This window comes from Oncorhynchus gorbuscha, linkage group LG04 (assembly GCF_021184085.1).
Source record: "Oncorhynchus gorbuscha isolate QuinsamMale2020 ecotype Even-year linkage group LG04, OgorEven_v1.0, whole genome shotgun sequence".
NCBI classification, from domain to species: Eukaryota; Metazoa; Chordata; class Actinopteri; order Salmoniformes; family Salmonidae; genus Oncorhynchus; species Oncorhynchus gorbuscha.
The window spans coordinates 78622985-78637984 of record NC_060176.1 but is presented as its reverse complement, the minus strand read 5'-3'; positions in this window follow the sequence as shown (position 1 = coordinate 78637984).

The following is a 15000-nucleotide window of genomic DNA, read 5'->3' as shown; positions in this document are numbered from 1 at the left end:
TATGAAATTAGAAAAGCCACATGTTAACATTATAAAAGTGGCTAGTGTTTCATTATTAAAGTGACTGGTGATTCCATGTCTATGTATATAGGGCAGCAGCCTCTAAGGTGCAGGATTGAGTAACCAGGTGGTAGACAGCTAGTGATGGCCAAGACGTGATGATGATGTGAGGGAGGAAGGTGGAGGGAGGAATAGAGGGAGGCAGAGAGAGGGAGGGAGAGGGACGGAGGGAGGTGTTCAGTTCAGAAGAGATCAGCAGTGTTGATAATGGTACTAGCAGCAGTGGGGTGAGATAGACAGCAATAAAGAGAGAGAGACGTCACCTCTCCTATACAGGGGACTGTGTGTGACACCACCTCTCCCTCTCTTCCCCTCTCCCTCTACTCCCCTCTCCCACTCATCTCTTCCCCTCTCCCTCTCTTCCTATCTCCCTCTCTTCCCCTCCTCCCCTCTCCATCTACTCCCCTCTCCCACTCCTCTCTTCCCCTCTCCCTCTCTTCCTCTCTTCCCCTCCTCCCCTCTCCATCTCTTCCCCTCTCCCTCTCTTCCTCTCCTCCCCTCTCACTCTCATTTTCTTCCCTTCTCCCTCTCCTCTCTTCCCCTCTCCTCTCTTCCCCTCAACTTCTCTTCCACTCTCCCTCTCCTCTCTTCCTCTCTTCCCCTCAACTTCTCTTCCACTCTCCCTCTCCCTCTCTTCCCCTCTCCCTCTCTTCCCCATCAGCATAGATTTGAGGGAATAGATAGGGCCTGTCCCCCTCCTGTTAGGTATTAATAATACATTCTATTTGACATAGATCCCTTTTATCTCCACAGCCCCATGGAGAATGACATTGTACGGAGATAATTTGTTTCATTCACCAGCATTAGACTGAACACTCACCTGTGTGATGAGGGAGAGGAGCCAGTTTGAGCCACAACACTCCATTCATCCCAAACGGCATCCGATTGACCTGGTCAAACGTAGTGCACTAAAAAAGGGAAAGGGTGCCATTTTGTGCCACAACGCTCTACAAACTATTCAGACCCTTGGCTTTTTCCTACATTTTGTTACGTTACAGCCTTATTCTAAAATGTATTCACTCATTTTTTGTCTCATTAATCTACACACAATACCCCATAATGAAAAAGTGAAAAGAGGTTTTTAGATGTTGTTGTTTTTTATCAGACCCTTTGCTATGAGAGTCAGATCTGGGGAAGGGTACAAAACATTTCCGCAACATTGAAGGTCCACAAGAACACAGTGTCCTCCATCATTCTTAAATGTAATAAGTTTGGAACCACCAATACTCTTCCTGGAGCTGGCCAAACTGAGCAATCGGTGGAGAAAGGCCTTGGTCAAGGAGGTGACCAAGAACCTGATGGTCACTCTGATAGAGCTACAGAGTTCCTCGGTGGAGATGGGAGAACCTTCCAGAAGGACAATCCTCAGTGAAAGGCCCATGACAGCCCACTTGGAGTTTGCCAAAAAGCACCTAAAGACTCTCAGACCATGAGAAACAAGATTCTCTGGTTTGAAGAAAACAAAATTGAACTCTTTGGCCTGAATGCCAATCGTCACGTCTGGAGGAAACCTGGCACCATCCCTACAGTGAAGCATTGTTTTTTGTTTTGAAAAAATAAAAAAATAAAAAAGTTTTTATTTAGTCATTATTGGGTATTATGTGTAACAAAATGTGGGAAAAGACTTGGTCTGATTTCTTTTCGAATGCACTGTATATTTGCATCAAATACAGTTTCTCTTGGATAGGTGATAGATGTCAAATGGAATAATCAGATTAAATAAAGATCTTTGATCACTTTTCACTTGGCTGATATTTGAAATGTTCCATGTTTGATTCTGGTCAGTATCTCTCAGTATTCTGGTCAGTATCTCTCAGTATTCTGGTCAGTATCTCTCAGTATTCTGGTTGGTATCTCTAAGTATTCTGGTCAGTATCTCTAAGTATTCTGGTCAGTATCTCTCAGTATTCTGGTCAGTATCTCTAAGTATTCTGGTCAGTATCTCTCAGTATTCTGGTCAGTATCTCTCAGTATTCTGGTCAGTATCTCTCAGTATTCTGGTCAGTATCTCTCAGTATTCTGGTCAGTATCTCTAAGTATTCTGGTCAGTATCTCTCAGTATTCTGGTTGGTATTCTGGTCAGTATCTCTCAGTATTCTGGTCAGTATTCTGGTCAGTATCTCTCAGTATTCTGGTCAGTATCTCTCAGTATTCTGGTTGGTATCTCTCAGTATTCTGGTCAGTATCTCTCAGTATTCTGGTCAGTATCTCTCAGTATTCTGGTCGGTATCTCTCAGTATTCTGGTCGGTATCTCTCAGTATTCTGGTTGGTATCTCTCAGTATTCTGGTCAGTAACGCTCATTATTCTGGTTGGTATTCTGGTCAGTATCTCTCAGTATTCTGGTCAGTATCTCTCAGTATTCTGGTCAGTATCTCTCAGTATTCTGGTCAGTATCTCTCAGTATTCTGGTCAGTATCTCTAAGTATTCTGGTCGGTATCTCTCAGTATTCTGGTTCTGGTATCTCTCAGTATTCTGGTCTGGTCAGGTATCTCTCAGTATTCTGGTCAGTATCTCTCAGTATTCTGGTTGGTATCTCTCAGTATTCTGGTCAGTATCTCTCAGTATTCTGGTCAGTATCTCTCAGTATTCTGGTCAGTATCTCTAAGTATTCTGGTCGGTATCTCTCAGTATTCTGGTCGGTATCTCTCAGTATTCTGGTCGGTATCTCTCAGTATTCTGGTCAGTATCTCTCAGTATTCTGGTTGGTATCTCTCAGTATTCTGGTCAGTATCTCTCAGTATTCTGGTCAGTATCTCTAAGTATTCTGGTCAGTATCTCTAAGTATTCTGGTCGGTATCTCTCAGTATTCTGGTCGGTATCTCTCAGTATTCTGGTCAGTATCTCTAAGTATTCTGGTTGGTATCTCTCAGTATTCTGGTCAGTATCTCTCAGTATTCTGGTCAGTATCTCTCAGTATTCTGGTTGGTATCTCTCAGTATTCTGGTCAGTATCTCTCAGTATTCTGGTCAGTATCTCTCAGTATTCTGGTCAGTATCTCTCAGTATTCTGGTCAGTATCTCTCAGTATTCTGGTCAGTATCTCGCAGTATTCTGGTCAGTATCTCTCAGTATTCTGGTCAGTATCTCTCAGTATTCTGGTCAGTATCTCTCAGTATTCTGTTCAGTATCTCTCAGTATTCTGGTCGGTATCTCTCAGTATTCTGGTCGGTATCTCTCAGTATTCTGGTCAGTATCTCTCAGTATTCTGGTCAGTATCTCTCAGTATTCTGGTCAGTATCTCTCAGTATTCTGGTCGGTATCTCTCAGTATTCTGGTTGGTATCTCTCAGTATTCTGGTCGGTATCTCTCAGTATTCTGGTCAGTATCTCTCAGTATTCTGGTCGGTATCTCTCAGTATTCTGGTCTCTCAGTATTCTCTCAGTATTCTGGTCGGTATCTCTCAGTATTCTGGTCGGTATCTCTCAGTATTCTGGTCGGTATCTCTCAGTATTCTGGTCGGTATCTCTCAGTATTCTGGTCGGTATCTCTCAGTATTCTGGTCAGTATCTCTCAGTATTCTGGTCAGTATCTCTCAGTATTCTGGTCAGTATCTCTCAGTATTCTGGTCAGTATCTCTCAGTATTCTGGTCAGTATCTCTCAGTATTCTGGTTGGTAACGCTCATTATTCCTTGAATGGTTAAAATAGTATTTTTATCTCAACAAGTGATTTACCATGGCAACCATGTTACATTACTATGGAAACTCAACCTTGCTTTGGTATACAATTAAAGTGGAATCACCATAGGTGGTGTGTGAGTATGCAAAGGTTTGGTTTTCTGAATTTCTAAATTAAATCAAATAAAATTGTATTTGTCATACGCGCTAAGAGTGAAATGCTTACTTACAAGTCCTTAACCAACAATGCAGTTTTAATAAAAATGTGTTGAAGTATTTACTAAAATTAACTAACTGAAGACAGAAAGAAATAGTTAAAAATGTAAATTGGAAATAACAAATAATTAAGGAGCAACAGTATAATAACAGTAACGAGGCTATATACAGGGGGTAACGGTACAGAGTCAATGTGGAGGCTATATACAGGGGGTACCAGTACAGAGTCAATGTGGAGGCTATATACAGGGGGTACCAGTACAGAGTCAATGTGGAGGCTATATACAGGGGGTACCAGTACAGAGTCAATGTGGAGGCTATATACAGGGGGTACCGGTACAGAGTCAATGTGGAGGCTATATACAGGGGGTACCGGTACAGAGTCAATGTGGAGGCTATATACAGGGGGTAGTCAATGTGGAGGCTCTATACAGGGGGTACCGGTACAGAGTCAATGTGGAGGCTATATACAGGGGGTACCGGTACAGAGTCAATGTGGAGGCTATATACAGGGGGTACTGGTACAGAGTCAATGTGTGGGGTTAACTGCCTGTTCAGGGGCAGAACGACAGATTTGTACCATGTCAGCTCGGGGGTTTGAACTTGCAACCTTCCGGTTACTAGTCCAACGCTCTAACCACTAGGCTACCCTCCCTGTGTGTTCTTGGGCACAGGGACTATTGTGGTCTGCTTGAAACATGGTAGGTAGAGGTAAAGTGACTATGTATGGATAATAAACAGAGAGTAGCAGCAGCGTAAAAATGGGGGGTGGGGGTGGGGGCAATGCAAATAGTCCGGGTAGCCATTTGATGAACTGTTCAGGGGTATTATGACTTGGGGGTAGAAGCTGTTAAGAAGCCTTTTGGACCTCTACTTGGCGCTCCGGTACCGCTTGCCGTGCGGTAGCAGAGAGAACAGTCTATGGCTCGGGTGGCTGGAGTCTTTGAACATTATTTCGGTCTTCCTCTGAGACTGCCTGGTATAGAGGTCCTGGATGGCAGGAAGCTTGGCCCAGTGATGTGCTGGGCTGTACGCACTCCCCTCTGTAGTGCCTTGCGGCCTGAGCACGAGCAGTTGCCATACCAGGCAGTGATGCTCTCAATGGTGCAGCTGTAGTACTTTTTTGAAGATCTGGTGGATCTGGGGACCCAAATCAAATCGTCTTCTGAGGAGGAATAGGGGTTGTCGTGCCCTCTTCACGACTGTCTTGGTATGTTTGGACCACGTTAGTTTGTTGGTGATTTGGACACCAAGGAAGTTGAAGCTCTCAACCTGGGGCGTGCTCGGTCCTCCTTTTTCTGTATTCCACAATCATCTACTTTGTCTTGGTCACGTTGAGGGAGAGGTTGTTATCCTGGCACCACACGGCCAGGTCTCTGACCTCCTCCCTATAGGCTGTCTCATTGTTGTCGGTGATCAGGTCTACCGCTGCTGTGTCATCAGGAAATGTACCACCTAGCTAAGCTAAGAACGTGAAGAATCAAGTCAATACACATTGGGTAGTTAGTTAGACAGCATATATGGTTAATATTCTGGCAAGTTTGATTGTATTAGTAGCCAACTAACATTAGGTAGCTAGCTAACATACCAGTGCATACAAGCAACTGACGTAATTATATGTTATGGGGTTCATAAGGCTAGCGTAGCTAACAAATTGTCAGCCATCATAAAGTGTAATGTAAGTTATTACATTGCTTAACAATCTCTTAACATGTGTTATAATTTGTTAAAGCAGTGAATTTGTATCTCATCAGACTTCGGACGCATATTTTCCAGCATTTTCTTCAAACCTGAAAATGCTGTGAAGCCACACCCATTTTCTGAGGAATTGCCCTAAAAACAAGGAAATTGTCATGTTTCGTCTTATATTGTCTTGTCATTTTGCTTTTCCTTCTGTTCGTTTTCCCCCTGCTGGTCTTTTTAGGTTCGTTCCCCTCTTTCTCTCTTCCTCCCTCTCTCTCTTCTCTCTATCGCTCCGTTCCTGCTCCCAGCTGTTCCTATTCCCCTAATCAATCATTTAGTCTTCCCACACCTGTTCCATATCTTTTTCCCTGATTAGAGTCCCTATTTCTCCCCTTGTTTTCCGTTCCTGCCCTGTCGGATCCTTGTCTATTGTTCACCGTGCTGTGTCTGTGTATCGCCCTGTCGTGTCGTGTTTCCCTCAGATGCTGCGTGGTGAGCAGGTGTCTGAGTCTGCTACGTTCAAGTGCCTTCCCGAGGCAACCTGCAGTTCATGATCGAGTCTCCAGTCTGTTCTCGTCATTACGAGTGGAATTATGCTTTATGATTGTAGATTTACTTTACTGGATTAAAGACTCTGTTTTCGCCAAGTTGCTTTTGGGTCCTCATTCACCTGCATAACAGAAGGATCCGACCAAGAATGGACCCAGCGACTATGGATTCTCTCTACTCTACTCTCGAGTTCCAGGGAGCGATGCTCGGCAGACACGAGCAGGAATTGTCTGCTGCTCGGCATGCCGTTGAGACCCTGGCCGCTCAGGTCTCCGACCTCTCAGGACAGTATCAGAGTCTTCGTCTCGTGTCACCAGCTACTTCCGGTTCTTCCGAGCCTCCGGAACCTAGGGTTAATAACCCACCATGTTATTCTGGGCAGCCCACTGAGTGCCGCTCCTTTCTCACCCAGTGTGATATAGTGTTCTCTCTCCAACCCAACACATACTCAAGAGAGAGAGCTCGGATTGCCTACGTCATATCACTCCTTACTGGTCGGGCTCGGCAGTGGGGCACAGCTATCTGGGAGGCAAGCGCTGAGTGTACTAACAATTATCTGAACTTTAAAGAGGAGATGATAAGGGTTTTGATCGCCCAGTTTTTGGGAAAGAAGCTTCCTGGTCCCTGTCTTCCCTATGTCAAGGTAATCGATCCATAACGGATTACTCTATAGAGTTTCGCACTCTTGCTGCCTCCAGTAACTGGAACGAGCAGGCGTTGCTCGCTCGTTTTCTGGAGGGACTCCACGCTAAGGTTAAGGATGAGATTCTCTCTCGGGAGGTTCCATCCAGCGTGGATTCTTTGATTGAACTCGCTATTCGCATTGAACGACGGGTAGATCTTCGTCACCGAGCTCATAGAAGAGAGCTCGCGTTAACTGTGTCTCCCCTCTCTCCGACACTACCGTCTTTCCCCACTGACTCAGGTGTTGAGCCCATGCAGCTGGGGGGTATTCGCATCTCGACTAAGGAGAGGGAACGGAGAATCACCAACCGCCTCTGTCTCTATTGCGGTTCCGCTGGTCATTTTGTCATTTCATGTCCAGTTAAAGGCCAGAGCTCATCAGTAAGCGGAGGGCGACTGATAAGCGCTGCTAGACGGTCCTCTCCGTCAAGTACATGTACTACCTTACCGGTCCATCTACGCTGGACCGGATCGGCAGCTTCCTGCAGTGCATTAATAGACTCTGGGGCAGAGGGCTGTTTTATGGACGAAGCCTGGGCGCGGGAACATGACATTCCTCTCAGACAGTTAGGGGAGCCCACGGTCATGTTTGCCTTGGATGGTAGTCCTCTCCCCAGTATATTATATGAAACACTACCTTTAACCCTCACTGTATCTGGTAACCATAGTGAGACCATTTCTTTTTGATTTTTTGTTCACCTTTTACACCTGTTGTTTTGGGTCATCCCTGGCTAGTGTGTCATAATCCTTCTTTTGATTGGTCTAGTAATTCTATCCTTTCCTGGAACGTTTCTTGTCATGTGACGTGTTTAATGTCTGCTATTTCTCCTGTTTGTTCTGTCCCCTCTTCTCAGGAGGAACCTGGTGATTTGACAGGAGTGCCGGAGGAATATCATGGTCTGCGCACGGTCTTCAGTCGGTCCAGAACCAACTCCCTTCCTCCTCACCGGTCGTATGATTGTTGTTCTGATCTCTTCAAGAAGCGTTTTGCATCCGCTTCTATCCTTGTTGCACCTGACGTCACTAAACAGTTTATTGTTGAGGTTGACGCGTCGGGGTGGGCGTGGGAGCCATTCTGTCCCAGCGCTCCGATACTGACGATGGGGTCCACCCTTGTGCGTATTTTTCTCATCGCCTGTCACCGTCGGAACGTAACTATGATGTGGCTAACCGCGAACTGCTCGCCATCCGTTTAGCCCTAGGCAAATGGCGACAGTGGTTGGAGGGGGCGACCGTTCCTTTTGTCGTTTGGACTGACCAAAAGAACCTTGAGTACATCCGTTCTGCCAAACGACTGAATGCGCGTCATGCTCGTTGGGCGTTGTTTTTCGCTCGTTTCGAATTCGTTATTTCTTATTGCCCGGGTACTAAGAACACCAAGCCTCATGCTTTATCCCGTCTCTTTAGTTCTTCTGTGGCTTCTACCGATCCCGAGGGGATCCTTCCTGTTGGGCGTGTTGTCGGGTTGACTGTCTGGGGAATTGAGAGACAGGTTAAGCAAGCACTCACGCACACTGCGTCGCCGCGCGCTTGCCCTAGTAACCTTCTTTTCGTTCCTGTTTCTACTCGTCTGGCTGTTCTTCAGTGGGCTCACTCTGCCAAGTTAGCTGGCCATCCCGGCGTTCGGGGTACGCTTGCTTCTATTCGCCAGCGGTTTTGGTGGCCTACTCAGGAGCGTGACATGCGCCGTTTCGTGGCTGCGTGTTCAGACTGCGCGCAGAAGAAGTCTGGTAATTTTTTTTCTGCTTCTGCTCCTGGTCTTGCTGGGTCTCAGTCTGTTCCCTGCCATCGCATCTCTCCTGTTCTTGTTCCTGCCCTTGCTGTGTCTCAGTCTGTCCCTAGTTGTTACTCTCCTGGCCTGTTTGGTCCTGTTTGCTCTAAAGCTTTCAGTTCTCTACCCGTGTCTCATTTTTTTTTTTAGAGTAGTACCCTAGTTTCCCTTTTTATCGTTTTTTCGTTACGGTCCTGAGGAGAGGAGTTGGGTTCTTTCACGGGACGTGCAGGACCGTTTGTGATCTATGATTTCCTCCGTTGCCGCCAGTGTTCCTCCTCGAGAGCGCCAGGAGGCGCTCGGTGAGTGGGGGGGTACTGTCATGTTTCGTCTTATATTGTCTTGTCATTTTGCTTTTCCTTCTGTTCGTTTTCCCCCTGCTGGTCTTTTTAGGTTCGTTCCCCTCTTTCTCTCTTCCTCCCTCTCTCTCTTCTCTCTATCGCTCCGTTCCTGCTCCCAGCTGTTCCTATTCCCCTAATCAATCATTTAGTCTTCCCACACCTGTTCCATATCTTTTTCCCTGATTAGAGTCCCTATTTCTCCCCTTGTTTTCCGTTCCTGCCCTGTCGGATCCTTGTCTATTGTTCACCGTGCTGTGTCTGTGTATCGCCCTGTCGTGTCGTGTTTCCCTCAGATGCTGCGTGGTGAGCAGGTGTCTGAGTCTGCTACGTTCAAGTGCCTTCCCGAGGCAACCTGCAGTTCATGATCGAGTCTCCAGTCTGTTCTTGTCATTACGAGTGGAATTATGCTTTATGATTGTAGATTTACTTTACTGGATTAAAGACTCTGTTTTCGCCAAGTTGCTTTTGGGTCCTCATTCACCTGCATAACAGAAATACTGTCCACTGTGTGTATACTTCATATTTTTTACAAATGTAGTTTGCCATCCGGGAACTTTTGGCATACTATCTATATCCATACTGTGACCAATACGCATACTACATACTCAATTTACTTCACAACTATTATGGTTAGTGTGGTTAGTATGAGGATTCAAACACAGCTACATTCTACATTTTTCTACAAAGAATGTGTTCTAACAAGTGAGCCCTCTCCTGCTGTGACATGCATTTCCACGGGAACACAAGACACTGTGGTTTACAAGAACCTTTCGGAGAAAAAACCAAAACCAAACAAAACAAAAATCAATTGAGTTTTCATACAGAAAGGAGGACGAGAACAAAACAAAACAAAAAGTGTGAGTCAAGCCTTCCCGTTCTCCGCCCGCCAGTTATGCAAATCCTAAAGCAGATTACAATCGCTGGTTGCTGTGGCAACGTCTGGTATCAAAATTGGGATTGGGAGTGAGTGGTTAAGTTAATCAAGTTGTGAGAAATGATAGAGGAGGCATGAGTAGGAGGGAAGACGGTGATTTACTTTCTGTCCTTTGTCAACCTTTCCCTTATTTGATCAAGAAAGGTAGTATTTAAATCAGAGTACACACTCCCACTACTACCGGCACTGCATAGAGTTAGACTGGCAAATACCTGAACTCCTGGGCTGCATCTTAATAGTATAAAGTGACTTCCTCTCTTCTCTTCCTCTCCTTTCCTTCTCTCTTCTCTTCCTCTCTTTCTCTCATCTCTTCCTCTCCTTCCCTTCCCTCTTCTCTTCCTCTTCTTTCCTTCTCTCTTCTCTTCTTTCTCTTCTCTTCTCTTCTCTTCTCTTCTCTTCTCTTCTCTTCTCTTCTCTTCTCTTCTCTTCTCTTCTCTTCTCTTCTCTTCTCTTCTCTTCTCTTCTCTTCTCTTCTCTTCTCTCCTCTCCTCTCCTCTCCTCTCCTCTCCTCTCCTCTCCTCTCCTCTCCTCTCCTCTCCTCTCCTCTCCTCTCCTCTCCTCTCCTACTCTCTTTTCTTTCTCCCTTCTCCTCTCCTTCTCTCTCCATATCTTATCCTTTCCCTCATCTACACTGACAGGAACTTAAAACTTCTTATGGCTGGGGGCAGTATTGAGTAGCTTGGATGAATAAGGTGCCCAGAGGTGCCCAGAGTAAACTGCCTGCTACTCAGTCCCAGTTGCTAATATATGCATATTAGTACATTTGTATAGAAAACACTCTGAACTGTTTGAATGATGTCTGTGAGTATAACAGAACTCAGGCAAAAACCTGAGACAAAATCTAACCAGGAAGTGGGAAATCTGAGGTTGGTCATTTTTCAACTTATTCCCTATTGAAGATACAGTGGGATATTGGTCATGTTGCACTTCCTAATGCTTCCACTAGATGTCAACAGTCTTTAGAACCTTGTTTGATACTTCTACTGTGAAGTGGGGGCAAATGAGAGGGGAATGAGCCAGAGGACGCTCGTTCACGTGAGAGCGAGCTCTGTTCCATTGCATTTGTACAGACAAAGGAATTCTCCTGTTGGAACATTATTGAAGATTTATGTTAAAAACATCCTAAAGATTTATTCTATCCTTCATTTGACATGTTTCTACGGACTGTAACGGAACTTTTTTACTTTTCATCTTCTCCTAGTGAACGGGCGTCATGAATTTTGATTTGTGAACTGAACGCGCTAACAAAATGAGGTATTTGGACATAAATTATGGACATTATCAAACAGAACAAACATTTATTGCGGAACTGGGATTCCTGGGAGTGCATTCTGATGAAGATCATCAAAGGTAAGTGAATATTTATAATGTTATTTCTGACTTCTGTTGACTGCACAATATGGCGGATATCTGTTTGGCTGTTCTGGTTTCTGAGCGCCGTACTCAGATTATTGCATGGTGTGCTTTTTTCCATAAAGCTTTTTTGAAATCTTACACAGCGGTTGCATTAAGGAGAACTGTATCTAAAGTTCCATGTAAAACACGTGTATTTTCATCAACATTTATGATGAGTATTTCTGTAAATTGATGTGGCTCTCTGCAAAATCACCGGATGTTTTTGGAACTACTGAACATAACACGCCAATGTAAACTGAGATTTGTGGATATCAATTTGAACTTTATCGAACAAAACAAACATGTATTGTGTGACATGAAGTCCTTTGAGTGTCATCTGACGATCATCAAAGGTTAGTGATTAATTTTATCTCCAGTTCTGATTTTTGTGACTCCTCTGGCTGTGTTTTTCTGTGACTTGGCTCTGACCTAACATAATCATTTGTGGTGCTTTCGCCGTAAAGCCTATTTGAAATCGGACACCGTGGTGGAATTAACAAGAAGTGTATCTTTAAAATGGTGTGAAGTACTTGTATGTTTGAGGAATTTTAACCGTTAATGGGATCTCAGCCATAAGAAGTTTTTAATTGAACAGGTAGCATACCAGCAGCATACCACCCTGCATACCACCCTGCATACCACTGCTGGCTTGCTTCTGAGGGGTTGGACCTGGTCAGTTCCTGGATGGGAGACCAAATGCTCCTGGAAGTGGTGTTGGATGGCCAGTAGGAGGCACTCTTTCCTCTGGTCTAAACAAAATATCCCAATGCCCCAGGGCAGTGATTGTGTAGGCTGCCGTCTTTCGGATGGAACGATAAACTGGTGTCTTGACTCTCTGAGGTTATTAAAGATCCCATGGCACTTACCATGTGACTCATGGTACTGATCGTAAGAGTAGGGGTGTTAACCCTGTTGTCCTGGCTAAATTCCGGATCTGGCCCTCAAACCATCATGGTCACCTAATAATCCCCAGTTTACAATTGGCTCATTCATCCCCCTGATCTCCCCTGTAACTATTCCCCAGGTCGTTGCTGCAAACTTACCTGGTAAAATAACGGATAAATAAATAAAGTAAAATAAAGAAATGCATATTGCTTTCCAGCTGTTCTTTTTCCCTAGGATTATTACTAATTGCCCACAGTACCTTCAGGTGCTGACAAATGGACAAAACAAATGCTCTTGTGGAGTTAAAAGCCTCAACGCCGCTGCATACTACTAGTTTTGTGTGGCTGAAGCATTAAGGGACAGTGTGGGGTGGTTTGTGACAGAACCGGAACGGTGGAAAGCATCCACGCACACACACACACACACACACACACACACACACACACACACACACACACACACACACACACACACACACACACACACACACACACACACACACACGCACGCACGCACGCACGCACGCACGCACGCACGCACGCACGCACGCACGCACGCACGCACGCACGCACGCACGCACGCACGCACGCACACACACACACACACACACACACACACACACACACACACGCACACACGCACGCATGCACACACACATACACACACACACACGCACACACACACGCGCGCACGCACGCATACACATGCACACACGCACACGCGCACACACGCGCACACACGCACACACGCACACACACAAACACGCACACACACACACGCACACCCACACACACACACGCACGCACGCACACACACAATAAAATAATGAACAATAAAAGTAGGAAGGAATCACCTGGAGAGATTCGATGTGACCTGAAACGCAAATAGTGGTCTGTCTGTTCTGGAGACGGCACAAAAACTAAGTCTAAAATAACACCCTACTTCCCATATAGAGCCCCTTGAGCCCTGGTCAAAAGTTTTGCACTATATAGGGAATAGGGAACCATTTGAGACAAATCCAAATACAGCCTGTTCCCAGGAGACTGCTGTTATTAGCATAGCTATTACCTCTGTCTGACTGGAGGGATGGAGGTGGAAGGGAGGAAGAGAGGGGGAGGAAGGGAGAGAGGTGGGGTGGGAGAGAAAAGAGAGAAAGAGGTGAAGGAGAGGCAGGGAGACAGAGGAGGAGAGAAAAGGGAAGGTAGTCTGCTCATCCATGCTTGGTCTAATATGACAAACACCTCTCTCTCACTCTCTCGCTCTCTCTCTCACTCTCTCTCTCTCTTTCTCTTTCTCACTCTCTATAGCTCACTCTCTCGCTCTCTCTCTCACTCTCTCTCTCTTTCTCTCTCTCACTTTCTAGCTCACTCTCTCGCTCTCTCTCTTGTGCTCTCTCACGCTCTCTCTTGCACTCGCTCACTCTCTCCCTCTGTCTGCTCTCTCTCTGTCTCTCTCTCTTGCTCTCACGCTCTCTCGCTCTCTCGCTCTCTCTCTCTCTCTTCTCTCTCTCTCTCTCTCTCTCTCTCTCTCTCTCTCTCTCTCTCATTCTCTCACTCTCTCTTGTGCTCTTACACTCTCTCTCTCTCTCCCTCGCTCTCACTCTCATTCTCTCACTCTCTCTTGTGCTCTTACACTCTCTCTCGCGCTCTCCCTCGCTCTCTATCGCGCTCTCTCTCGCTCTATCTCTCACTCTATCTCTCACTCTCTCGCGCTCTATCTCTCGCTCACTCTCCCACGCTCTCGCTCTCAGTCTCTCGCTTTCTCACGCTCTCTCTCTCATTCTCTCGCTCTCTCTCGCTCTCTTACACTCTCTCACGCTCTCTCATGCTCTCTCGTTCTCTCTCTCTTGCGCTCTCTCTCGCTCTCACGCTCTCTGACTCTCTCTCTCTCGCACTCTCCAGCTCACTCTCTCGCTCACTCTCTCTCTCTCGTGCTCTTTTACGCTCTCTCTCACTCTCTCGCGCTCTCTCTCACTCTCTCCGGCTCTCACTCGCTCTCTCTCTGTCTGCTATCCCTCTTTCTCTCTCTCTCTCACTCTCGCTCTCTCTTGCTCTCTCTCTGTCTCTCTCTTGCTCTCTCGCTCTCTCTCTCGTGCTCTCTCGCTCTCTCGCTCTCTATCTCGCTCTCTCGTGCTCTCTCTCTCGCTCTCTCTCGCTCTCTCTCGCTCTCTCTCTCCCTCTCTCTTGCTCTCTCACACTCTCTCTTGCGCTCTATCTCTCGCTCTCATTCTCTCGCTTTCTCACGCTCTCTTAGACTCTCTCTCTCACGCTCTCTCTCTATCTCACGCTCTATCTCTCTCTTTCTCTTTCTCTCTCGATCTCTCTCGATCTCTCTCTCTCTCTCTCTCTCTCTCTCTCTCTCTCTCTCTCTCTCTCTCTCTCTCTCTCTCTCTCTCTCTCTCTCTCTCTCGATATCTCTCTCTCTCTCGCTCTCTCTCACGCTCTCTCTCTATCTCACGCTCTATCTCTCTCTTTCTCTCTCGATATCTCTCTCTCTCTCTCTCTCTCTCTCTCTCTCTCTCTCTCTCTCTCTCTCTCTCTCTCTCTCGATATCTCTCTCTCTCTTTCTCTCTCTCTCCACCTCATTTTGTGGGCAGGGTGCACATAGCCTGTCTTCTCTTGAGAGCCATGTCTGCCTATGCGGTCTTTCTCAATAGCAAGGCTATGTTCACTGAGGCTTTACATAGCCAAAGCTTTCCTTCATTTTGGGTTCAGTCACAGTGGTCAGGTATTTATTTTCTCTGTTTGCTCAGATGTTTTGTTGATTCGTTCCAATGTGTTGAGTAATTATCTTTTTGTTTTCTCATGATTTGTTTGGGAATAATTATGTTGCTGTCCTGGGGCTTGGTGGGGTCTGTTTGTGAA